Raw genomic sequence first — 24,588 nt, 5'->3', positions numbered from 1 at the left:
AGGGGCAGGAGAGGAGGAACTGTATTTTTGGCACAGGTTACTTTGTGTATTTACATTTTCTGCTGAGAGGAATTGCCTGTAATGGCCAAATATGAGTGATCCAGTTAATTTGGGGCTCTTTTTCTCCTCCAGCCTCATGGTAGCTCTGCAGTGCTGCACAGGGATGCAGATCTGAGGCTGTTTAAATACTGCTCGCTTTCTCAGTTTATCACGCTCCTCCTTGACCTTCCCTCCTGGCCGTGGAGCAGTGTGTACATGTCTGTCACTGCTGAGCCTTTGAGCTCACTGTTAGGCTAAGTTCGTGGTTAGCAGCTGGGCTGCCTCGGCATCCTCGGGGCAGCGGCACTGCCTGGGCTGGCACGCTGCAGGTGGGAGCAGCTGTGGCACCGGGCTGTCCTCGGCGGTGGTGGCTGGGGCAGGAACGCTCGGCTGAGCCCACGGGGTTCCTCAGGACCGGGGCCCGTGCCCTGCCTCCTCAGGTGGGTGCTTTGGAGCTGTTGTTGAAGTCCCCCTTTGCAGTGAGCTCCTGTCCCAGCCTGCAGCGCCGGGGTCCCTCTGGGCAGCTGGCAGCGTGTGTGGAGCGAGGCCAGGGGTCACTGCAGGGATTCTCTGCTTCTCACAACAGCCTGTAATTAGGGTGTCCATGCCAGCCCTAAGGGCTGCCTGAAAGCAAAGGCTTGGGACAGAGCAGGAGGCATGGAGTGGAGAAGCATGCCCGTGCCAGTGCTCAGTGCCGTAGTGGGTCAGGGCAGCTGCTGCCCCTCTTTGAGGAAAGATGGTTCTAGAAACCTGGGCCACCTTGCCACAAGCCTTCCTGCTGCCCAGGTGTGCCAGGTAAGCTGGGGTGGAGGCTCCTGAGTGGGACCTGGCACCAGGTGAGAAACCATGCTGCCGAAGGGAGCTGCTTGCCAGTCTGTGGGCTGCAGGGCAAGGTGTGAGGCACAGGCAGGCACCACTGCAGGCACTCAAGGCCTGCTCCAGAAGGTATGTTGTTATCCTGACTTGCAATACCCTACCAAGATGTGACTGTGACCAGGACCTTATTTCTCTTTTATTTTAGCAGCTGAATGAACATTTTTCTCTCCTGAGAATGTACTGGGCAGAAAGGAGTTACCTCTTTGGAGTGATACTAATTTGGGCAGTGCCAGGTTTTCAATGTCATGGCAAAGGGTCTAAAGTATGACGGAATATGCTACACCTCCTCTGTCATCGAGTTCAGCTGTAAAGGCAGCATCCCCCAGGGACTGAGAGTCCTGGGATTCATTCTGGGAAAAGCAGTGATGCTGTGGGGCCGGGCTGGTTATGCACAGGTAAGGAGACCCAGCTGGAGTAAGGGGAAACTGCCTGCAACATGAGAAGGTCATGTTGTGCTGCTTCTCTGGTTTCCCCAGCTAAGCCTCACTCTGTGTCCCTGAAATACCTAGGTAAGGCTAAAATTAAGTCAGTCAGATAAATATTTATAGTACAAATGTTGGGATATAATCCTCAAGGGGTCTGATTGCTCTCTCTGTACTCCAAAGAGTACTAAAGGGGAAATAATAGTGCTATAAATACAGTCATGTCTAGCTGGGTCATTACCTTGGGGTGTTTCTGGTCCTTCTCTGGGGACTGGAGTTGCAGCAGTGAAAAAATTATCAGGGAACTGAAAACCAGCAGAGGGTGATCCCTTTGCCAAGGATACTTGGTTTGCAAGGCCTCCTCAATTCTGCAATGATTCATCATTACAGTAGCAATCAGGTTTAAAGTCCTTGTATGTGCAAGTCATGGCAGCACCTAGGGCAGCCCTTGTACAGGCTGGTCAGACCATTTTCTTGCAGATTTCTTTGGAGAGGCCTTGCCCATCAGATCTTTTGGGTTGTTTGTGGTGGGGTTTTTCTAGTTTCTTATTGCCTTGTATTAGAAAATAGAACAGTGCGCAAGATTTGAGGATTTAGACAAAAGTAATAAAATTATTATTGTATTTTTCATCTGCCAGTCTCCCACACCAATTTACGGAGACATCTTCCAAAGTATTTAATATCTATACACTGACAAAGTGCAACTTTTTGTAGTAGAGGAGTTTCTTTGATCTGGTTTTGCTGTTTCCCTTTAGAGGAGCAAGACTCAGTGCTGCTGAGCATGTGTTTCTCCTGGACCAGCCTGCTCCAGTTTCAGTAATACAGTGGCTAGAGTGAGCAAGAATTAAAACCAGCCTGCACAGAAAGTGAAAAGACCAAGCTTTCATAAGCCCACGATCCCCATCTTCTGTGGGAAGGACTTGCAGGTTAGTGTGCCTCTCTTTGACCATGACGTTCCTGCTATAAGAAAGTCCTGCTGGGAACCGTTCAGAGTTTTGCTTGGTCTGAGATCCCCCCGCGGAGGAGGGAGGGGGGCTCCCCGCGCTGGGAATGCGGGGCTGTGCTGCTGCCTGGGGCCGCACGAGCCTTTCTGCTGCCGAGTTGGGAAGCGGCTCCAGGAGAGTCAGGAGGAGCTCTGCGAAACGGTGCTTGCCTTTTTTTTTCCAGGGGGAAGCCAGTGTACGTGCAGGGACTCTTTAGGCATCCTTTTTTCTGCCTGGTAACTCGATCCCAGGTTATCCCCTTGATGTCACTTCGTTAGTACTTGTTAGACTTTAGCAGCCTTGCTGCTCTGCCTGCTGTTGCTCTGTAGTTAGCTCTGAAATGGAGTTTGTGCAGCACAGCAGCCTGTGGAGAGTGCAGCAGGTTGGGATAAGCAGGTATTGGCTATCCTGCACATGACACCAGTGCTATCCTAAATCTGTCTAGCTGGTGCACGCAGAGTGTTCCGCTCTCTGCAGACCGTGCATGGGGTATATTTAGGGTCATGACTATACTTGGTACATGGTTCTGAAACGTCTGACAGCCAGAAGGTCTGGGCTGTGGGTGCTTTGGCGTTTGAGTTCCAACAGTGAGCTGGAACTTTCTCCTGTGTCATCAGTGTTTGGGCTACGCAACCAGCAAAGATTGAATTTATGGCATCACTCTGTTGCTGATTTTCAGCTTCTCTGTGACAATAGGATCTCTGAAAGAGAAGGAGTAAAACCCCTTTCCTTTGCCAAATGTAGTAGCAATGATGTGCATGAAGTAAGTGAACAAAGTGTGCTATGAGGGGTGCTCTGGCCTGGGGCTCCTGGGATCAACCATTTGTCCCAGAGGATCCGAGTGTGTGTGGACCTCTGACTGTCAGCGTGATGGAGAAGAACCCCTAGCAGGGACCAGTCGACTTGCTCTCACCCAGAAAGAGAATTCAGTTTCTCTTCTGTATATCATGTTTGGCACAAGTTTCATCCATTGTCATCACTCATCTTCACACCTACCTTCTTGCACTCTCATTCCCTTGACTGCTGCTTCGGATCTTTCTCTTGTGGTTGTGTATTGTTACGTGGAATGGGTGGCTGCAGTCACTCCCCAAACACCTGCTGAGCTCTGGAAATTTTATCACACATCAGTCAGCATCACATGGTAGGACTAGATTATACTGAGACAATTTTTTTTTTTTCTTGTGTTGGGTTTTTTTTCCCCAGGTGGAGAGCTGAAAATAGCCTTGTTCAAAACAGACCTCCCACAGAAGTCTGTATGAGTCTGGCAGACACTAGAGCTTGAAAAGTGCTTCATGAGTTCATTTTGACTTCATAATTTGTATCAGCATCTGAAAAAAAAATATAACACTGCCTCTTCTTCACTGAAGAGCTTTCAGCCTTGTGCTTGACAACTGCATTTATCTGATCATGTACAGGAAGACTGATTTTCAGGTGATTTCCTTCTGATGTCAAGCCATAAAGCAGCCTCGAGTCTGATCCCAGAGGACCTTACCCAGCACTGTCTGCAGTCTGCAGCAAACAGTGATTTCTTGCAAATAATTAAACCCCTGTGGAGCATCAGTGGCTGGGCTGCTGATATTGCATTTAGATAAGGAGGAGGAACTGTAGGTGATGCAGGAGAGTTACTTTGAAGTATTTGTTCTCTAAAGCACTTTCTAACTGAAAGCAGATGTCTATCAAATCTTCCTTTTGCCAGTTAAATTTAGGTCTGAACTTGCTGCTTCTGTGGAGTTTCAGGAGGTCCAGCCCTCACAAGCACATCAGCTCACTGCTCCCGTTGTGCTGTGGACTGGCACAGGCTAAGGCTGAGATCAGACATGTCCCAAAGCACCCCAGACCTGGCATGTTCTCCCCACTCCTGGCTGCCTTTAACTGCAGGTACCAGGGCAGGAACTGGAATCAAACCTTTCCTTCAGGTGCAGCCTGCTCCCATCCCTGCTCAGGGCAGCCCCATGCTCAGGGCCCACGGCCACACTTCGGAATAGGTTTCCCGAGCCCGTACTCGCACTTGCCCCTCGCATCAGGAGTTTGAAGCTCACTGCCTGCACCTGGAGCCTCCTGCCAGAGCCGGGGGCTGTACCCTGCCTCCCCTCACCAAGCTGCTGTTCCGGAGGAGCTAAATGCTCACAGCTTCTGCTGCAGCTGATGGGGGCCGCAGTAAATGCAGCAATCATGAAAATCCAGCCTTCAACTGCACTCCTGGGAATGGAGATGGCTTGTCCTGTCATGAGCTGCTAAAAGCCCTGGTAGAGCAGTGGAAGTGGTTTGTAATAGCAGGAATTCATTTGTTAATAAATTTCCCCTTGCTTGCCCTGACACTATTTCAGTGGGCTTCAGCTGCAGGGTGGCTGCTGCTTGCACCAGGGACAAGCAGCTCAGGGTTCCAGGGATCTCGGATCTTTTTTCTGAGAAAAGCGTCCTGGCTCCTTCCATGGTACAGATGGGGCCACACACAGCTCGCCTAGCCTCTGGTTTCCTTCTGGAGTATAAGCTGTACACAAAGAACAGCGACTGTGATCATTTTAGGAGAGTAAGCTTAAAGAAAATACCTGGGAAAGAGGGGTTGACAGTCTAAAACACTAACAGGAGACAGTCTTGCACTGGCAGGGAGAAGAAAGATGTTTTAATAGGTTTCTCTGATTACCATTACTGTCCCAGTAGAACCCTCTACTCTCCCTAACGAGAACAGGTGAACTCTCCAGACTTCAGCAGTGACCTACCCGTGACATTTTTCCTTGAGGCTTGAGCCAGGCTGCTGTTCCTGGAAGAGGTGGGAGGATTCAGTTATTTATGGCTAAGTCTTTTGAAAGAAATTAAGTGGTACTGCATCAGAGTAACTCATTGCATCTCACCTGGTACTTATCCTCTCCTGAAAATAAAAAGTTAAACATTTAATCAGAAATTTCAGAAGTGGTGTTTCTTTTGTTAGTTTGTTTTGAGTCAACGTTGCTATTAAAAACTAGAGAGAGTTAGGAGGCTGGTGGTGTTCTCAGAGTGGTTTGTCCACTTGCAGTCTGGAGAGCCCCTGTGACAGGCAAGGGATCCATCTGTGAAAGGATGGCAGAGCAAAGCCACTGGCAGTGTAAGTTGCTCTGCAGGCCCTTATCACGCTCTGCACTTAACAAGCCTTGTGGCGCTGGGTCCTTTACGAGCTGAGGGGAGGTGGCCTCCCATGTCTGCCGTGGCTGCAGGGAAACACCCGAATGCTTTGTCCATGTGGTCATAGAAAATCTCGTGTTGGAGGAGAGGTAGAGCCCTCGTGCTTTATGCACAAGCCTGTCCTTGGAGCGATGTGCTGTTTCCTGATGCTCCTGGAAAACAGTTTCCTGCCACTCCTGAAGAACAATTTTCTGCCCTGAGATAACCAGGAGCCCTTAACTTTCGCTGGGATTTGTCCACACATCCGATTTACCAGCGGTAGCCACATGGGAGGTGTGGGAACTGAGGAGGCTGTCGATGTGCCAAAATGTTCCACGGGGCTCTTCCAGCAGGAGCAGGACAGGCAGGCAGTGAGCAGGCAGTCTCTGCTTGGCTCACAGAGTTCTAGGCAAGAGAGGAAGAAGAGGGGGAAAACAGAATACAAAGCCTGTCTTTTCTTTCCTTCATTTGCATGTATTTTCTGGATAGATTTTCCTGCTCTGACTCAACATCAGTAAGCCCTTGGTGCCCAGTGTGTGATTGTTCTGTGGTGATAGAGGAGGAAGGAGGCTGTCGTCATGTGCTGTTGGTGAAATGGCCTCTGACATTTCTCTTAACTTGTTTAAACAAATACATCTCAAAACCAGTTCTGTTTGAGAGGGCAGCACACAAAGGTTAACTCTGTGTGTGCTGTGAGTACTTTTATGTGATGTTCTACTTTCTCAAGGAGCCATAGGTATGTTTTCATAGAACTCGAGTTCCTAATTCTGGGTTGTTTAACAATATGTAGCTCTTATTATTGCAAATAAGTTAATGTGAATGCATTTTCTGCTGGTTGTGGAGTTTCTCTTGTTCTTTAGATTAATATAAAGAAAATACTCTGTTTGCCTATCCAGACTTGCAGGTATTTTCATTCCTGTTTGTGGAACTGCTAAGATTACATCATGATAATATTTTCTGGGTTTTGAAAGGGCTGTGACACGGCACTATTATGAATGAACAAAAATGACCAAAAGGCCTGTGGCAGTGTTTAAGAGCAATGTCTCTGTGTCTTTCACTCCTGCAGGCTTGTAGTCTGCTTTCTCCCACCAGATTCACGGCTTCCTTTGATTAATCCCTTGAACTGCACACACTTGAGTCTCGTGTTCATGCATGTCTGGGACAGCAAACGAGGTGTAGTCTGTGAGGAAGCAGCTGGAAATCAGGAGGGATGTTATGAGTTGTTTTCTGTCATTTTTGTTTCACTGACCAGTTCCAGGCGACCCAAGGGGGCTGCTGCCACCTGCCCAGGACCTCACAAAGCCTGGGTGTGAGGAGCAGCATGCTCTGACTGAAGCCCCCTGTTTTCCATGCCTCTGGAACAATGTGCTGAGTTTCCAGATGACAGGCAAAGGGTTTCAAAGTGAAATAATGCCCAGGCTTGTTCTGTTCCTGCCATCAACCCCCTGAGTCCTCACTCTGGCATCTCAGGCGTTTTGTGAAGCTCAGAAGCCTGTACTGTGCCCTGTGCACAGCAGGTTTGCCAAGGGCTCTTGGAAAGTCCCTGACAAAGACCTTCCTTGGTGTCCTGAGACAGAGAAGTCTTTTAAGGATTGGGGTTAGCTAAATTGTGATAAGCTGCCGGAAGAGATTTTTGGGTTGCATTGAGCTCAAGGGAAAAACTTTAATCCACAAATCATACCCTGCTGAAGGAGGTTTTGTTTTGCAGAGCTGGTCAAATAGCAGTTTGTCTATGGTTTCATTTCTGTTTAGAGCTTAGGAAAAACACTGACCTATTTGAGCCCTTGACAGGGTTGTGCAGAATCTTACAAAAGGAAAGGTCTTCTCCCTCAGAGCAAGGAGCCACTGGCATCAGTGCTGCGTTGTGTGAAGGGCAGAAAATGACTCAGTAAAGGGGTAAATTCAGCTGATGAATTGGGACCTGGAGAACAGAACAGTGCAGAGACCTGCTGGTGACAGATGGTGATCCAAAAGGAGATTCCAGTCCAGGTTTATTCTTGCTTTTGGACTAAGAGTGCGATTAATCACAGAAAGTTACACCTTTCCACTGAAGTTCCTCTCCTCAGCCTCCTCCACTGTCAGCAGAAGCCCACAGAGGTGTGCATTGCAGCTGTAGATTCCCCAGTGTTTGAGGAGATCCTCCAGGGAAATGCTCTCCTGAAGCACATCAGGCAGGGCCTGAGGTGTCCTTAGGCTGTCACCTCTCTGCTGGGGCCACCAGCACAAAGCCAGTCTGTGACCCCAGCGTGGCAGTGGCTGTGTGACACGCTGGGTAGGTCTTGGACAGGTTGTGGTCAGCCCATGGGCCCTAGCTTGTGTTTTTGCAAACATTTTGCATTTAGTAGCTGTGCTGGTGCCCATAGGATCAATTTCTGTACTGTGCTGGCATGCTGTGCTCCTTAGCATTCTGTCTCTTGGCACCTCCCCGGTGCCCACTGGCACAACAGGAGAACCTTTCCAGGGATCTCCTTGTGATACCATTATTTTTAGTGCTGAATTTCTCTTTCTTCTCTGCCAGGTCAGCAATCCTTCCCATTACGCATCCTCATCCTTGCCTCTTTTCATCCCCAGGCAAACACGACCCGCAGGCTTTCTAGCTAACAGAGGTAAATCGTGTGGCTTCGGGTGACCTTGACATCAGCACCCACTGCTTGTGTTGTTGATTGTCTTGCACATACGTGTTTGACACAGGTATTCAGATGTTTGAGATTAGCAGAAATCCTGGCAGTGGAGGCAGACAGTGTGGATGAGTTCACCTTCCCCAGGGAGCTGCCTGGGGGAGCAGAGCACATCTGCAGAGACCTCGTCACCCTCTGGGGTGTGGGAGCCACGGTCCTGTGCCAGCCTCTGGCTCACAGTGTCACACAGCCCCAGCTGCCTTTGGGGCAGCTGCTGGGGAGTAGTTGCAGGCTGTACCCCAAGGGCTGCTTGGCAGCTCTTGATAACAGAAATAAGGCAGCAGAGACTCAGGGATGAGGGGTACCACCTTCCAAGTGAGAGCAGCGAGTTAGTGCCAGTTTCTGGTTCTTCCAGAAGCTGCACTTTAGGAATACTTTTTCTGAGGGTTGACCTGCAAACAGCTTTGCACCAGTGTAGCTGAAGAAATGGTTTTAAACCAATAGAGCACCAATCCTCTCTGGTCACTCATCTACTGAGAACTGGTATGCTTGTGTTTGGCTTGGCCTCAGAGGGGCTTGGATAAAAGCCTTCTTCCAGCTCCTGCCTTCGTAGCAGAACCATCTGCTTTTCCAGAGGCTCCCTCAGATCAGCCACTGCAGCTGCACAGCCTCCTTCAGGTAAAATGAATTGGTTTTGGAGCTACTGTTCATATCTTTATACCTTTAACTTCTGTGTGCAGCTGGACTTGCAAAGTTTACAGCAGCTGTTTTCCTTATTAATGTTTCTCACAAGCTTTTCTAACAAAGACCAGCCCTTGACAAGTGTTTCACAGCCCCCTAATCATATCACAGCTCGGAGGGCCACATGTTGGAGGCCTCTCCTGTGGCAACAGGTTTTGCAATCTGTGCTTTAACACCTTCTTTCTGGCTGCTGGAGTTTGGTTTCCTGCTCAGTGCCCCAGGAACAATCAGAGCTTGTGTTTGCCCTGCAGTTCAAAGCCAGCCTTGTGCCCCAAGCCCTGCTGGCGCTGCTCAGGAGTCCAGCCCTGGCACCCAGCTCCCTATGCAGCCATCTGCAGGGGAGCATCCTCAGGGACAATGCGGAGGGCCGAGGCTTTCTGACAAAACATTTGTTGAGGGAGTTGTCCAGTTCGAGAGGAGGGCTGTCAGCGTGGCTTTTCCTTTGTTATCTTTAGGACTCAGCAGTGGCTGGGAGCTCCTCTCCTGCCAGGAGAGTGGTCACTGGTTTCAGCAGATGGTCCTGGGGAAGGGACCTTCTGACTCCATGTTCTGGTTTCCCTTTCTCCAAAATATGGTTCAAGATGCCTCCCTCACACCGAAGGCAGCTGGGAGAGGACAACGCACTGCGAGGCAGCAGCCAGCACAGGCTGCCCTTGTGGGATCTTCAGAAAAACTGAAGGAAAACCACTTAATCTCTGACTCCTCCACTGTGAACAATCTTTTTAGATGAAGTAAGGAGTTTTGCACTGAGATTACGGAGTAGTCTTTGGTCCCAGGTATTACTTAAGTTCCTCCTTCTGCTGTTACAGACCCATCTGAAGGGACATGAAATGCAGCAGAAAAGTCACTTCCAACATGTCTGAGCAGGCAAAAGAAAAAAAAAAAGGACTGGTATTCTGGGAAGCCAGCAGATGTAAAGCCTGGCAGGTAGGTATGTCAGGCACACCTCAGCCAGCTGTGTGCTGGCCAGTGCAGGTCAGACTGCACCCCAGTTCATCAGGACAGCACAGCCCGCAGGAGCTGGCTTAATGGACACACACACGTAGTCCATGGTAAGACCTCACGTTGCTGCAGGAGAATTTCTGCTGTAACCCCAGCAGCTGTGCTTCACTGAGAGGTGACAGCACTGTAAGTGAGCTCTACTGCATCATGACCTGTAAATTGTTGCTATTTTGAGATTGCTGCTCTTGCAGCTGTCTTTGCATTCAGCTAAATTGGTGCCTGAAAATATTCTCTAGCAACTCTGAGTCATTCACTATGGATTTTTTTCTGGTAGCTGTTTTACTGGTTTTTTTTTTCTCTTATTATAACCGTGTTTAAGTAGAAAACTTAGAAGAATAGACATGTTTTTTAGACACCGTGAGAGGTAAAAGTACAAAATGAGGCAGTTTATTTTTCCTGTCCTAGCTAGCCAAGCAATAGCCTGCTCAGTCAGCCCTCCCAGCCACAGCTGGATGCAGCCCAAGGCTCCTGCCCCGCACTGCCATTACGGACATCCACATTGTTCCCAGCTAATTGCTTTCTCCTGCACAGAAGCTGATTTCCTTTGAACTGCAGCACAATGTGACACCAGGCATCACGTTGCCTTCCCCCTCACTCTCCTGTGGCCTTAGCAACCTGATACAGCTGTGACCAAGATAAATGCCCACGGCTGTTAAAGTCAACGCAGCTTTCCAGTGTTTTATGAGAGAACTGAAGAGAGTAATGCTGATGTGATGTGGTCTTGCACGAGCCTTCCCTGTCCTCTGAATTACCTAGTCTTTCTCCCTGCTTTCAGGCAAGCTAAGCTGTATTAATCACTTTATAAATAAATAACACAGTGCAATGGGGTAAGATTTCCGTAGGCTCAGAAACATGGGAGAAAAAGCAGTGTAAATCTTCGTTTAAAGCCAAGACTTAGCTTCACCTGGGCTTTAACTGGGCCGACTGGGTTTCTGCTGCAGGCAGCTTGTTTCAGTTCTCTGCCTTACCCCTGTACCCTGTGAACCCCCAGGGTTTGTTTCCCCTCTGGTTCCCTGTGCAGCCCACTCAGTGCTGAGGCTCTCTCTGGGCTTTCAAGTCCTAACATCTCCAAGTGAGCAACTCTTCCCTCTGCCTGCTTTCACTGCCCTTCTTGCTTGGCTGCAACATGTCAGGATGTAAGTTAATATCCCATTGTCCTTGGGCTTGGTGCTGTTTTTGCCATATGAAAGCAGCCAGAGCGTTCAGAGTTCCTCCCAGCAGCAGCTTTGCCCCACCATGGCACTGTGCTGTAGCCAGCTGGTGCCCAGTGTGTGTCCCAGCCTGCTCTGGCATGCACAGGTGAGATTAGAGCCTTTCCACTGCGGCTCTGAGCCTGGGGGGGGATGGGGTTTGTTTCAAAGGAATACTGAAGGAATAACAGGGTTATTACATGGCTGTACTGCGAGTTGTTCTCCCCAGAAGAGCAAATGCTGCTGCAAGTCACTCCCTCCACAGGGTCACTTGAATATGGGTCCACAGTCCTTCAGGACTCATTTCCATCTCACAGCTCACAGATATGCACCAGCAGCTGGTACTTGTTCCAAAGAGGGAGTATTTCTTCCTAGCCCTATGCCTTTCCTGGGTCTCTATGCAAATCCATGACTCTGCTCTCCAGTAGAATAAGTTATGGGGATCCCCTGGTCTGCTTTAGGTGACTCACAGCAAATTTTTCAATTTGGTATTGCTTTGCTTTTAGACTGGGGTGGTGGGGTATTTTCTGTTTCTTTTTAAAAGCAGAAATAAATTTGCCCCATTTTACGTGAAACGTGAGTAGCAAGTCCCTTACATAAGAAACCTGTTCCAACTTCTTCCTAATAAGGATTGATTTGGATAGACAGAATAAGGTTTCACTACGTGGGTAGGGAGCGACTGGACGATATTCTCAGTAAATATGAGTACCAAGCATCCTTAACCTTGTGAATGAAATTGAAAACACAAGAAGAAACCTGTGTGTCTGTAGCACCACCAGCCTTCTCCCAGGCAGTTCTGGGTCATCAGGTCTGGGCAGGGTTTTCCTCTCCATCCTCTACAAGATGAGCTGGCTCCATGGCTTCAGCTCTCCACTCTTCCAAGGCTGATTTTACAGAAGTTCTCACTCAGCTGTGTGCCCTCTGCCCAGCAGGATGTGGCCAATTTTAAGTTGTGCTGGGCTAGAGTTTGGTGTTCCTGGTGCTTTCAGATACGGGCAGATAACTCATTCTGTATCCTGGTGCACACTTTAGGATTTGCACCCTGTTAAATTAATTTCATCAGGAATTACTGCCAAGTGCTTCAAAATCTCACATGAAAGCTGATTTGAAAGCAACAATGAATTAATATTTTCAGAGGGATGGAAATTAGGGAAAGAAACATGTTGGCTTAAAAGTATTTACCAAGGAACCAAGATACAAAGGTGCTGGCCCTGTTTGAGGTCAGCTTGTCACATCACTTTATCTAAACTGAGTTTCTGTTATCTCTGCTTCCTTCTGTTAACACTGGGACACTGCTGTGGTTCCAGAGAATCCCTGGCGGGTTGGATGGCACTGCCCAGGGAGAAGGTTGTCAGAAATGCTACTTAGGAAGTAGTCCCCTACCAGACACCAGCAGGCAAAAACCGGGGCACGTTGGTGGGAAGGATTTGTTGGGTCCTGTTGATGTGTGCATTGTGTGTGCTCGATGGTGACAGAGCAGCAGAGAGGCTCTGTGCTTTCACAGAGCTGTGCCATCACCCAAACTGCCAGCTCAAGTTTTCTGGGTTGTGGATGGTCAGGGCTGAAGGGAGAATGTCTTCCCCCAGTGCTGTTCTCCCATGCTGCAGTGAGTAACTCTCCTAAAGGGAATTTCCCTGGGGTAAATGCTATGCCCCACTGTGTTCCCTCAGCAGAGCCTTGGCAGTGGGAGAGAGGGAGTCAGGAATGTTGGTGGATGGGATCTGGAGCAATGGCTGGCAGTGGAGGGGCTCCTCCTGCTTGGTGGGTGTGTGGGAGGACAGGGAAGTGGTGTCAAATTGAAAGCTGCTTTTGATCCCTTATAATGAATTTTTGTGATGTCAGGTATTTAGTGGTTTTCCTTTTTTTAAATTCATTTTTTCCAGCTTTGAAATATCATAGTGTTTTAATGTCCTGCTATGTAATGGGGTATATACAACAGTGATTAGTTTGGGAATTTCTTCAGATCTTCAGGGATGCCACAGTTTCTTACTTGACATTATAATAATATATGAGAGCCCCTCTTGGCTTCAGACTGTGGTAATTAGCTAGTTTTGCTATGAAGCTGTTCTAACAGTGCTTTGAAGCCCTGCCAGCTGACAGAGCCCTTCAGCTCAGCCAGGGCCACACGAGATGCTGGGAGCTGCAGGTTACTGCTGTTGATGTCAGGCTCTCAAACCACGGATGGCAAACGTCGCAGACAGCACGCTTCCAGCTGGATTCTCTGGGTTCAAGGACTGTATCAAGAAGCCCTGTGTAAACACTGCATTTTTGTAAAAGCACTCCAGATTAGTCTTCTTCCAGAAGGCAATATGAGTGAATAAGCAAGGCAACAATGGTCTACATACAGAAGTGATAAAACTCATCTGTGCAGCGAATGTGGGTCTGATTCTTACTTCAGTCAGACATTGGTAGGCTCTGTTTTTATTTTCTTTTGACTATAACTGTTCCTATGATGATCAAAAGAGATGGATTATCTCCAAATCATGGATCTTTCAGAGGCTTTAAAAGGTTAGCTGAAGTTTATTTTTAAAGAAATACAGAAGGAGGCTGCTCAGAAAGACACTTTACATAGAAAATGTACTTGGAAAAGGCAGTGAAGAGGAGGTTAGGAGCCAAATCTAAGGAAACAATCAGAGAATAGGATTCCTGAATCATTTGTCCATATGCATACTTCTAGGAGCCTTTCAGAAATGACTTCAATATTTTAGCCCTTTTTCTTGTGGTAGTGCAAGTCTTTGCTAACACTTCAGCTCTATTTCCCTTATTTATTGTTTGTAGCATATGACTTTCTCTACTATATATGCTTTCTCCTCTTAAGTAAGCAGCACCTCAGAAACATTCAAGATTGTATCTTTAAAAGAAAGTATACTGTCCCAAAGAACATAGCACAGCATACCATTTACCTCGCTGGGTCTGAGACAGCACAGGTGTGAAAGAGCTTTGGTGTTCAGCAGTGACTACAGTGGAATACAAGTAGTTTTTAAGATGCTTTCTTCACTTTTATTTTCATAGAATCATAGAATGGTTTGGGTTGTAAGCGACCTTAGTGATCATTCAGTTCCAACTCCTTGCCGTGGGGGTTGCCATTAATGACTGCTTATCTTTTTTTTAAATAGTCAGCACTCCTCCCTTCAAAATGTTGTAAAGGTCCAGCTCCTTCTCACATCTATGACTCTAGAAGCTGTTACTTTTCAGCATCCCCATCCCCACTGGCATGGACATCTTCACCCAAATGCCAGTAGGATCACAGTGAGAGACTTTGTGGCTGTTTTTCATTATGTTTGACCACATCACCACCCCTGTGAGGTTACAGCTTGCATGAGATCAGCTTATGGAGGAACACCAGCCGCAATGACAGAAAAAGAGCATTTCTGGGGACAGAAGAAAGCACTCTGAGGAGTCTTAAGACAAGGTGTGGAGTCCTTGGTTGAAAGTACAAAGCTATAATTGTCCAATTTCATCTGCAGTTTAGGAGTACTGTTGAATTTCACAGTGTTCCTAAGCTCTCTCACAATAGCACCCACTCGTCACTCTTCCCAGCACCGCAGACTGGCTTAAAGTCTTGTGTCATATCATCATTTTGCCAGAACTTTTCCAAAAACAGGCAGAGGGCTCTGATTGTTCAATGTCTGGTGGGCATTTTTCAGTCAGGTCTAACAGTAAGATTCCACCTGCTCTAAGTAGATCTCCCTGTAGATGTGTCCTTTCTTCCACCTACAGGTCTTATCCAAGGGGAAGCTGGACATGTTGCACATTTGTTGGGAATCCTGAATGTCTGGAAATCCAGGACATGGGAGGGCTCACCGAGGTGTCAGTGTTTCAGGAGACAAGGAAAGTGAGCTGCAGGTGCCTTGCTGTCTGTGGCAAAAAGAACACTGGACAAAGGTGAAGTGGAAATGGATTTGACTCCCTCTGCAGAGAGAGTTCTGTCGTGTACCTTCATCTGTGGTCCAGCCCTGGTCTTCTCCAGCATCTCCAAGGGAATGAAGAAACTTGCCACTGAATTCCTCCTGACTTCACCCTCTCCTGCTCTTTCCTTGCTGTCCTGTAGTGGCCTGTGTGAGGAACAGGGCTGGGGTGGATTGCCTGTTGGTCTGGTTCTCCTCACAGTGCTGTGAACACCACAGCCTTTGCTCTTGTGCTGGGAGTCCTTGCTCGTTACTATTGTAACACTTGAGGGATGGATGGATTTGAGGTCGGATTTTTGTTGTTTGGGTTTTTTTTCTTTAACGTGAACCTAACCCTGCAGGAACTAAAGGGTGCAAGTGGCCCCATGGAGCAGAGCTGTGAGGGCTGCTGGGGAGAGAAAGCAGCAGGAGTGAGAGTTGTTCTGGAGGAACAGCACCATGCACCAGGCACTGCCTGTTTCTAAGGCAGGTCTCAAAGCCTGCTGCTATAGGAGGGCCTCTACAATTACACATTCTGCTGCCTTGGAGCTTTAGGAAAAATCGTGATTCTCTTAATACCTTTCTGTTGCACTTTTCCTACTGCCTCCTGTCAAGAAAAGTGTATCCAGCCAGTGCTGGCCAGGCTCTGCCATTCCAGCTTTCCCACTTCTGCTGCTTCAGAAAGCTCTGCCCTGTGGGTTTTGCACAGAGCTTCAGGGCTGTTTTCTGGCTCTTGACCTGCTTTGCAGTGGAAAATTCTTCCACAAGTGTTACTTACAGGAAGCAAATGAATATCTCCTCTAAATGGTCTGGCTGAGGAAATGGGTCATTTAGTGAAGTACACTGTTTACTGGATAGCCAGTGGCCCATCTCCAAAATATATACTTAGTCTGAAGGAAGAAAAATATCTGAGATGATTCACTTTTTATGTCAGCGTTTAAATATTATGTAGTTCATAGCTAAAATTAAAAATGTGCATTTTCATGTGGGCTAAAAACTTCCTACCCTGTTCCAGAAAATTGGTAAAACCAAGTTTTAAATTTCTCTCAGTATAAAATCCTGGGTGTGTATGACTTGTTGAGGTTTTCTTCGTTTGGGATTTTTTAACTGTGTCATGGTCCTCCACATACTGTAACACATTATAGCTTTGTTATAATGGCTTGTGGTGGGGCTAGTATCTCCCAGTGATACTGGTAAATTTTGTACTTGTTTTATTCAGTGATTCTAAATGCAGCAGCCAGCTCAAGCCTGGAGCATAATCTCAGTTTTATGCAGGGCTGGTTTTGTGATGTCTTCATTTATAATTGCAGTTTCTGCCAGCGCCCTTTTGGTATTTTTGGTCCAGCCTCAGGCTGAAGGGAAAGTGCTTCATTCCCTAACCCAGGAGACGTGAGTAAGCATGTTGACATGGATCCGTGCAAGATTAGCACTGCTCCAGCTTCACATTATCTAGATCAGACACTGTTCCGTAATGTGATACTATCCACATTCAAAACATCATAATCTGGCAAAACCAAAATGCACCCAAACACAGCGTTTAGGCTTTTTGCCGTGGCATGGGTACTGCACAGTTGCTAGGCAAGGAGTGACACCTGGGCACACAAGCAGAAGTGCAGCACCAGGCCAGTGCTGGTGCTTTCAGAGAAGCTGTGGTAGCAGTACAGAAATGCCTGCAGCATTCGTCACATGGGTGCTTTTGGTAACTCTCAAACGCTAAAGAAAATTTTTAAAAAAGCAGCAGAAAGCTGTAGGTATGGAGGCTGAGCCCCATGAAAGTGAGAGGGACACTTTGGGCTGCTCTAAAGGTCAGTAGTTGGCCTAACACCCAGTGGTCATCCAGAGCTTCACGGTTAACATCTGGAAGTGTGTCAGAGCACAGAGAGGACCTGCCTGTGTCTGCGCCTCTGGATCAGCTCCGCGGTCTCCATCAGATTTGGCACTATCAGTTACACGACTCCTTATGTTTCCAGCAAGTAGGTGTTTGCACAGTGGAGAGGAGCCTTCGTTTTCAATCCAAAACCATTCATCAGTCTGCTTCAGAGGTCAAATCCTCAAACAGCTTGGTAACTCTACCGTCATCATCTTCATGTGATTCCAGTGCAATCTGGTAATGACTTTTACTTAAAAGTATGTCCAGGGCTATGGCAAACTGCTCTGAGCAGTTTCGTTAAGCAAACTCCTGTATCTCTAGACTTTGCTTAACAATTGCAAAATGGTTACCCAGTTAATGTTTATCCCATTGTTACTAAAACTCACAATTCAGTGTGCCTCATTTCAGAGAGCAGTATATACGTCAGTAGTAATTACGAGCCAAGCTAAATTAAAAGCAACTGTGTCTTGAGCTAAATGACTAAAGGACACATTTTCAAAGGCAGCCAGTCCGTGGAAGGTGCAATTACATTCAGTTCCTATCACCTATCCTTTTGGATGGGAATTTAATTCCTAATTTACTTTGTGGTTTTTGAATTAGTAGGGATATCTACTCACCTTAAAAACAATATATTGTTTTTTTATAAAGTCCTGCTTGAAATCTCCCAGCTGATGACTGTTTCTGTTGAGCATCTTCTGTGGATGACACAGATGCAGAATGGCACAAACCACATCCTGGCTGGAGACTGCATCACTTCATGGACAGCAAAAAACTCAGCAGTCATCAAGGAGGAAAAACAGAGCTGTTCCACCAGCTGTAGGTTTTACAAGGATTTGAAAATTTTTTAGTGCTATGACTTAGTGTGTCTCAAAAGGACAAGATTTGTGTGGGAATGTCTGTGGGACAATGAAAGTCCAAGACATGATACAGAGGGGAAAAGTCGAGTTGATGTGTCTGCCCTGGCTCTGGAATATGATGGTGTGCAGGAGCTGGCTGCCTCCTTTACACTCCTCGGGAGCTGTGCTGCTCCTTGGACCCCACAGAGCCTCACAGCCGCCTCCGTTGTTTTCCAGACCACGTTTGGAGCCTGCCAGCTGGGGACATTAAGAAACTCCCTCCTTTTTGCACTGGGCAGGTCTCCATCGGCATCGAAAGGCAGCAGCGTGCTCTGGAGAGGCTGCTGGGGGTGGAACTGGAGTGCCAGCGTGACTTCAGTATTCAATTGGCTGGAAGTCCTTGTCACAAGGACTTGTTTTCACAAGGGCTTGATTCCTAGAGTAGAAGGAGCAACTTTGGTCCTGTTGGGAGTAAGCTGGCTGCCGGCAGCCTGGCTGGGAGAGCTGATTCAGTGTGGCCAGCCACTGCCCGGGAAGCCTTACCCGACCATGTGGTTCCTGTGCTGAACAACTGGAAAAAATGACTTGCTTAATGGGATGCAGGCTCACGAGCTGAATCAGCCTCGGCAGGGTTTTTGTTGTTTCAACTGTTTCTTGTGTTGAAAACCCTGCTCCGTGGCCATCTGTGGAGGCTGGCAGTGTACCAGGAATGAGGACTGGGGAGAGCAACCCCTGCCCCAGGGCAGCGAGGGGAGGTCCAGAGGGGCAGGTTAGACCTCACCCCTTTGCTCTGGCACGGCTCAGCCTGGGTGAGGGAAGGAGGGAAGGTGCAGCCCGGCCACCAGCACATCCCCTCTGCCCTCCCAGCAAAGCACGAACTGTGCACTTCTGTGGAGAGCAGAGACACAGCGAGAGGGTGGCAGCTGTGTCAACCCACGCTGCGTGCTCGGTCTATTAGGGTTTTGTCCGTCAAATGCACGCAGGCTCTGCTGCCTCCGATCATTGTGTGCAGCCACAATCATTGCTGCTCTTTGTCTGGTGCAGGCAGCTCTGCTGGCGCTCGGCTTGCTGGGGCGCCTTCGGGTCGCTGTGACTTGCAAAGGGAAATGCTTTTCAAACCTCCTCTTCCCCTGCCATGGAGAAACAGACACAGAGATAAATGGGATATATTCATGGGGTGCTCCTTGCACTTGCCTTCCCGAGCTCCCGACTGCCTGTGCCTTGCCCGGGTGCGGTGGAACTGCACATTCACCTTACACAGCAGGGGCTGTGCGAGGGCACTGTCACACAGGCTCAGACAAACAGCAGTGCAGCCAGGAAAACACAAACAAGTGGTTCTGACCATGTCCGGCAGAGGTGCAGCTACAGCTGAAGTTCTGGATCTGGGCTTTGTACACAGTAGTTGAGGAAAGTGGTGGATCACAGCACGGAAGAGCAGCAGAAATAATAATGGCAAACCCCTGCAAAAGTAATAGCAGCACTCCTCCTCCCACACCGCATCCTGCATGGAACAACTGAAACAAGGGCTGTCCAGCCTGAACTACAAAATGCTAAAGAGGCAGAGAACAGGCTTCAAGTCAGGGTCTGTCCCCCAGGTCCTTGGCAGATCACACATCAAGAAAGGCCAAAACTGCAGTGAGAAGGGTTGGCACGAGGCAGGAGGAGCCAGGGCTGGACTCCTGCCTCTCTGCTTCAGGGAATCTGGTCTTCATAGTATGTGCAGCGCATTGACTTCCCTTTAAGAATGGCTGGCTACTTCTATCCCAGCAATCTACTTGTTTCTGAACCACTCCAGTGCCTTAGAGGTGGCCGGGAGCCCAGCCAAGCGTTACACTTGAGCAGCAGCTTGTGTTTATGGTGCGAGGCTGTAGCTGGTGAGCGCGCGTGTGTGTGTGTGTGCCCGAGCCGATGGCACTCCCAGCACACAGCAGATGCTCCCTGCATGTACAGCCACACAAGCTGGTGGCTGCTTCCTTGAGCAAACGGGGAGCAGCCGGTGTTTTGTCTTGTGACGCTGTCAGTGTGGCTGCTGGCATCTCAGGTCTGTTTCAAAGCGTGGCAGAGGGTTGGTGTTGTACACAAGAAGAATTTGATTTTGTTGTCAGCCGGCTCCTGCACGGAGCTCCTCAGGGCCATGAGAATTTATGCAGCCAATATTGTCCCTTGTGCGAGTGGATTGTAGAAACAGGGCCCAAAGCAGGCATGTGGCTTGCCTTTCATCTCCCAGAGCTGCCTCAGCCACATGCACAGCTTTATCAGCTCTTGAGACTCCATCGTGACTCTCAAGACACTTGGTAGCTTGGCAAAGAGACAGCTCTTTGATGCACAATATTTCAGGAAAACTAAGTATTTTTTTGTAAAGGGAGATGAGGAAATGAGGGTCATCTCCAGCTACCGTGCTTGCAGAAAGAGACTTCAAAAGGTGAAGGGGTGATAAGCTCTTTGTCATGCTGAGCCTTGGTTTTAAGTTCAGATCTGTGCAAAGTTTCATACTGCCACGATTACCTCTGACTCCCAGCAAAGCCCCTAAAGCCTTTTCAAGGCAGCTGGATTCTACTGTTCCCTTCAGGAAAGGATGTAAGCACCCTGGGTCTGAGGGAGCATTGAGGTTTAATCATTACACCAGTGCTTCCAGTTTGTATTTCTGCGGCATTTTATAAATAGCAGGAAATATAGTCTTTCCAGCATGCTATTCTAAACCCCTGATTACTCACCCTGCAGCATAGCATCTTCTACAGCTAAGGCTGCCTCTAATTTCTAGCCTTGACAGCCCTGACCATGACCTGGTTGGAGTCAGACCTCTCTAAGCACTGCAGGGCATCTTGGAAGTATGCTTCAGCTCAGATCTGCTTCTGCCTGGATCTGAGGGCAGAGGAGCTGAAAGCTCTCCATGCAGATTGCTCATTGAAATGCAAACCTCATCCCAGTAAAGCTTCTGTCTGCCAGCATACCCTTTGACAAACTGATAATCCATGATAATAGAGAATTTTACCTCCATTCTTAAACATCATCAGGCATGATTATTAATGTCTTCCTATTGCACAATAAACAACACAGAACTCTCAGCTTTCCTGAAAGTGGATGGCAGGCAAATTACATCTGCACTGTGGGTGAGCTGTGCATTTGCTGCTTCTGCAATCAGCCAACAAACCCCTCCAGATTTCCGAGGCCAGGCTATTGCTTCTGGCAGCTTATCTCCTTACTCAACAGCAGAGCAGACACTCTGGGTGAAAAGCTGGGCCTGTTGAAATCAGTGGCAAAGTCCTGCTCATTTTCCTTGAGTCAGGATTTCTCACTCGATCTCTTCATTTCTGAGTGAGCAGGGGTAAATTCCTTCTCTTTTTTGAGTGCCTTTTTGGAGGGCGGCCTGTGTAATGTTCTGCTTTTGTCTGTGCAGAAGGTGTGCAAGGTGTTGGAGGTCCTGCAGCCCTGCCCTGCCCCGAGTGTCCTGTGCTGGGAAGGCAGGAGGACAGGATCTGTCTGTGCTCCCAGGCAGGGCACATGGCATGCCAACCTGAACACTGTACCTGGTGTTCATCCTGTCAGGACTGAAACACATCTCAACAACATGCCCTGAACATTTCCTGGTGTAGGCCAGGAATTTCTCTTTCTGCATCCTCTGGTGACTTGGGTGGGCCCTTCATCTGATTAGGCAAACAGGTTTTGTACTGCTGCTAGAATCAAATTCATTATTCTCTTTGCCAAGCATGAACTTCCCTATGGGGAGCTTCCACTTGCCCGTAGGTAGGTCAGCAAAATGCTGCTCTTGTGTGTGATGAAAGTCCCACCTTGTGCCACCTTCCCGGTGGCTGCAGCAGTGACACAGCTGAGAGCTCTACAACAGAGTCTGTGAGAAATCCAGTGATTGCAACCCAACCATGCACATGTTTATGGTCACTTTTGAATCCGAAAAAGCCCTGGAACTGGCAGCTCAAAGATGATTTCTGACCAAGCACAGCTCGAATAGCCCCTGTGCTAGACCGAACAGGAGTAGAAACTTACGTAACTCTAAACTCTGTTACTCATGACACACTAATGGGATGGGCATTGCAAGGGGCCATGGCAAGAACCCTGCTGCTTTCCAGAGAAGACTCTGACCTGCCAACTGGTTGTCCCCAGCTTCGGTGAACCGATCAAAGTCACAGGAGCCAACTGCCCCAGAGGCCAATGACCCCATGCCTCGCCTCTCACACACTGCAGCACAACTGGCTTTTCTTTTGTAGCTTCTGAAACCTGCCCTGGTTTGCTGTCTAAAGGGCAATTACACAAGTCATTCTCTCATCTTCTATATTTTGCCAAGGACCACAACTGCACCTTGGGAGTGGGGGTATTTTTTCTCCCTTTTATCTCCTAGAGACTTTGATGTGCCTGGCCCCTTGTTCTTAGGACACCACCTTGATCACAAGCACCTTACAGATAATTCTGGTTGTGTTGTTTTAAGGCGTTTCCTCTTTCTCTCTCTTTTTGTGGCAAACGCTGGTAGAGCTCCACTGAAACACTGCCTGAACCTCTAGCCCAGTATGAGTCTTTGCTTTTAGAGAAAACCTTCTAAGATGTCTTTTCTTGGCTCCAGAGTGCCCATACAAAAATCTCGATTAAAATGGAGGCAGAAGGAATGTGCTGTGAGTAACTGTGCTTTCAGTGATGCAGAGCTGGCTGGTTCTGACCTGACTGCCCCAGTGCCTACATGCCCGTGCTGCACCTCTGTAGGGCTGATGTGCACCTGAGTCACCACTAAAGGCTGCTTCTGGCACAGCCTGTGTCAAACTTGATCAAATGAGGGCAACAAGGATGGTGAAGGGCCTCAAGGGAAGCCATATGAGGAGTGGCTGAGGGCAATTGGTCTCCAGGTTCAGCCTGGAGGAGACTGAGACCTCACTGCAGTTACAACTTCCCCGTGATCTCTGCTCTGTGTCACCAGTGACAGGACACGAGGGAATGGCCTGAAGCTGTGTCAGGAGGGGTTAGGTTAGGTTGGTAATTAGAAAAAGGTTCTTCACCCAGAGGGTGTTTGGGCACTGGAACAGGCTCTCCGGGGACGTGGGCACGGCACCAAGCCCGACAGAGCTCCAGAAGTGTTTGGACAAGGCTCTCAGGCACATGGTGTGACTCTTGGGGATGGTGCTGTGCAGGGCCAGGAGTCGGACTTGATGAGCCCTTGTGGGTCCCTTCTGTCTCAGCATATTCTGTGATAAACAGACGTAGAGGACAAAGGCTGGCTTCCCTGCAGCACAAATATTGCCAGATTCAGACTGTGACTGCAGAGGGGGAATTCGGCAGCCCTGCTCACCAGTGCCACAGAAAGGGGCACTGCTGCTTCGTGTTTTCTATCTTCACTTTTATACTGTTAAGATAAGCGATGCCCCTGTGGAGATGACTCAGTTTGCAAGGGAGGCAGGAGCATTCCCAGCTCTCCTCTCCACACTGTGAAGGCCTGGTCTGTTCACCTTTATCCAGCTGCTGCCAGAGGCTGGGCAGGGATCCTCAGGAGCTCACCAGGGAAGCCTGGGGCTTTTTGTGCCTCCTCTAGGGAATGGGCCTGGGTGCTGTGCTGGCTGCTGGCAGCAGGCTCCCAGTGCAGGTGGGAGGTTGGCCATGAGTCAGAAGGCAAGAAAGAGTGAATTATAAGCAAAATGCTTACAGCTCCTCTGTAACACAGCCTATACAGCAACTGACACGGCAAGGTCTGGTCTCTTGTCTCCAACCTCCCTGCACAGGACAGAGAACATGCTCTATTCCTGCTCCTGGCAGCAGGCATGGATCTTCCCTGGCAGGGCAGGGATGCATGCTCCTGAAGGTTGCTCCAGGCTTGTCTCAGCCCCAAGAGGCTGATCAGCCTCCTTGGGCTCTCCTTGGAGCCAACACAACAGCATACAGAGAGCAGTCCTCACCTTGGGTCACTCTCAGGGTCTGAGCCGGGTGCCCTGGCAGGCTTTGGTGACAGGAAGGTGATACCTGGGATCCCAGGATACCTGGAGGGAAAAGACCTGGAAATAAGTCAGCTGAAGGCTTCATTTTGACGCCTTTCTTTTTTTTTTCTTAGCAAAACTGCTATAGGAAGCTATGGGATGTAGCAGCTTTCTGTCACTTGTGGTTTGATGCAGTTCACACAGACTCACCTGGTCTCTGGATCCAAGTGAAGCTTCTCCCTGTTCCCAGCAGTCATTGCACACCCCACCTCCCTGGGATTCACAGCAATATGTGACCAGAAGTAAGAAATCCAAGTAACTGCAGTCTGTAGGAAAATCTTTGAGGTATTTCATGTTTTGTGGGAAACATGGAGACGTGCACTTCCCTGTCCTCTCACCTTTCACAGTGGCCTGTGTTGAGCTGCTGCCTGCCCAAAGGAGCAGGGCTGAACTGTGCTCCAGAGAGACTATTCCTGCTGCTCCTCACTTGGCTGGAGGCACTGGCATTGAGCAACCCTGGGCACACCTTCACCCCAACACGCTGCCTGGGCACGTGTCAGCACCTGGCCAGGGCACAGCCACCACCCGCATGCCCCCCAAAGTCACATGGTGCCACCAGCCCCACGCTGCCCCACGGCCCTGCTCGCAGGAGAAGCAGCAGTGCTGAGCCCCTGCCTGCCTTACACACCTGGGCATGAACAGCCAGCAGCTGCTCCAGCGCCAAGGCAGCCCAGCCCTGAGCACTGGGGCTGGAGCCAGTGCCAAGTGCCTGCTGAAGTGGTGCTAGGCACAGGGTTAGCAGGAAGCAGGAGCTCCCTTTGCAGAGAAATGTGTGTATTCATGTGTGTGTGTGTGTGCATTTGCATGCCCACAAGACCAAATTGGTTCATTTATATTTTCATGCATTTAAACATTGCCAGCTGTGTTAATGGTGGCTGCAGCACATCAGCCACTTCTGTTCTCTCCCAGACTTGTTATTTTCCCCACTGGCTGTTCTATCTATTCTGCGAGAGTGCTAAAGGGCTGTTTCTCTCACACAGTCTCAGGTAGGAAATTGCAGTGTAGCCTGTATATTTT

The 24,588-nt window shown here is 48.8% G+C and overlaps 2 long non-coding RNA genes across 3 annotated transcripts; one reads left to right on the top strand and one right to left on the bottom strand.

Moving 5' to 3' along the window:
* The first annotated feature begins 903 nt into the window (after nt 1–903).
* LOC138116692 (uncharacterized) lies at nt 904–16,057 on the top strand. 2 transcript variants are annotated; one of them, XR_011154303.1, is made up of 3 exons: nt 904–984; nt 2,093–2,263; nt 14,730–16,057. It is a non-coding gene; the product is annotated as an uncharacterized lncRNA (long non-coding RNA). The 2 variants fall into 2 exon arrangements; XR_011154304.1 differs by lacking the exon at nt 14,730–16,057 and adding an exon at nt 3,524–5,148.
* Nucleotides 16,058–16,131: 74 nt separating this feature from the next.
* On the bottom strand, nt 16,132–23,957 carry LOC138116691 (uncharacterized). Its single transcript, XR_011154302.1, has 3 exons — nt 23,722–23,957; nt 23,494–23,574; nt 16,132–18,732 (listed from the first exon to the last, which is right to left on the bottom strand). It is a non-coding gene; the product is annotated as an uncharacterized lncRNA (long non-coding RNA).
* Nucleotides 23,958–24,588: the final 631 nt, after the last annotated feature.

The sequence above is a fragment of the Aphelocoma coerulescens genome, chromosome 10 (assembly GCF_041296385.1).
Source record: "Aphelocoma coerulescens isolate FSJ_1873_10779 chromosome 10, UR_Acoe_1.0, whole genome shotgun sequence".
Classification (NCBI taxonomy): domain Eukaryota; kingdom Metazoa; phylum Chordata; class Aves; order Passeriformes; family Corvidae; genus Aphelocoma; species Aphelocoma coerulescens.
This window is presented reverse-complemented; position numbering and strand designations above follow the sequence as displayed.